This window comes from Fukomys damarensis, unplaced genomic scaffold, assembly GCF_012274545.1.
Source record: "Fukomys damarensis isolate Sample0158 unplaced genomic scaffold, DMR_v1.0_HiC HiC_scaffold_32, whole genome shotgun sequence".
NCBI classification, from domain to species: domain Eukaryota; kingdom Metazoa; phylum Chordata; class Mammalia; order Rodentia; family Bathyergidae; genus Fukomys; species Fukomys damarensis.
Genome location: NW_022900944.1, coordinates 36,329,343 through 36,330,869, shown reverse-complemented (window position 1 = coordinate 36,330,869; position 1,527 = coordinate 36,329,343).

Sequence of the window (1,527 nt, the reverse complement as noted above, 5' to 3'; positions counted from 1 at the left end):
CAAGGCTCTGGAATAGCATGTGGGACTGGATATGCTGCTGTGGCCTTTTTTAGAAAATGCTATCTGCCCAGAGGCCTTGACAAGACCTTCCAGTCAGGGGTGGTGGCACATTCCTGCAATCCCAGCTACACTAGAGGCTGAGTCAGGAGGATCACAACTTTGAGGCCAGTCTCAGCAACTTAGCGAGATTCTATATCAAAATAGACATAAAAAGGGTTGAGGATGTAGCTCAGTGGTGTACAGCTCTGGATTCAATCCTCAGCACAAAGGAGAAAACCCTTTCCTTCGATTTTGTAAATTTCCCAACCTGTTAGAGGTCACTTCGAGTCCTACCTGCTCCAGAAAGCCCTCCTAAAAAGCGGCAAAAGGTGAAGTCTATCGAATCCATGCGTCCATTCAACAAGTCCACACACAGGGGGAGCGTTCACAGATGACCCAGAGTCCCTGTCCTCAATGGGCTGAGGGGTGCTAGTGAAGGCCCGAATGAAAAGAGAGTGGAAAGCAGAAGGCAAAGCGCCAAGAGCCCTGCAAACAACATCCGGGGATGGTTCAAGTGCTCGGGAGGCCATTTTCAGCTGGGAGGAGATATGGCCAGCTTCCTGAAGGTGGCACCCATGTGACTTCCTCCCATTCATTCAACACCATCATTCACTCTTCGTTCATTGAACAAACACCAACTGTTCCAGGCACTGGGGAAATAGCAGGAAGGAGAATGAGTAAGTTCCTTCATGGAGCTCACTCTGCAAGTTACAACCAAACAATAGTCCCATTAAAATGAGTACAGAATGTTTACTTATTGTAGTAGGTTCTGAGAAGACAAGAAGTAAAGAGAAAGAATAGAGTAGTCAAGATGGTAGCATTAGGGCACAGCTTGCCAGATAGAGCCCTGCCAGGTTTGGATTTGGTTCAGACCCGTTAGCCTTTTCTTCTTCCCTACTTCTCCTATTTGGGAGGGAAATGTCTGCCCTGGGCCTATCCCCTCACTGGATCTGGGGAGCACACAACTCTGATTTCATGAGCTCGCAGCCAGATCATTTGCCCTAAAATGAATCACAGCTTTGAGTTTCACCCAGACCTGCTTTGGATAACACTTTGGATTTTAGACTTTTGTGTTGGTGCCATAACAAATTTAGACTTTGGGGGGAATTAATAAATGTATTTTGCACATGAGATGGACATGAATAAGGAGTAGAATGCTATGGTCTGACTGTTGGTCCCTCAAAGTTCTAAAGTTGGAACATAACAAACACTATAGGAAAAGATGGGGCCTTGACCTCTCTGCCATGTGAGGACACAGGAAGGCACCTTTCAGGAGATGGAACTGGAGGACATTAGAGTAAGTGAAATAAGCCAAATGTGGAAAGATAAACGCCACTTGTTTTCACTCATGTGGAAGCTAAGAGAGTTGATCTAAAAAAAACAAGAAGCAGGGGCCAGGGATTTAGCTCAGCGGTTCGGTGGACTGCATTGCAAGCGCAAGGACCCAAGTTCAATCCCCGGTACCAAAAAAAAAAAAAAAAAGAAGAA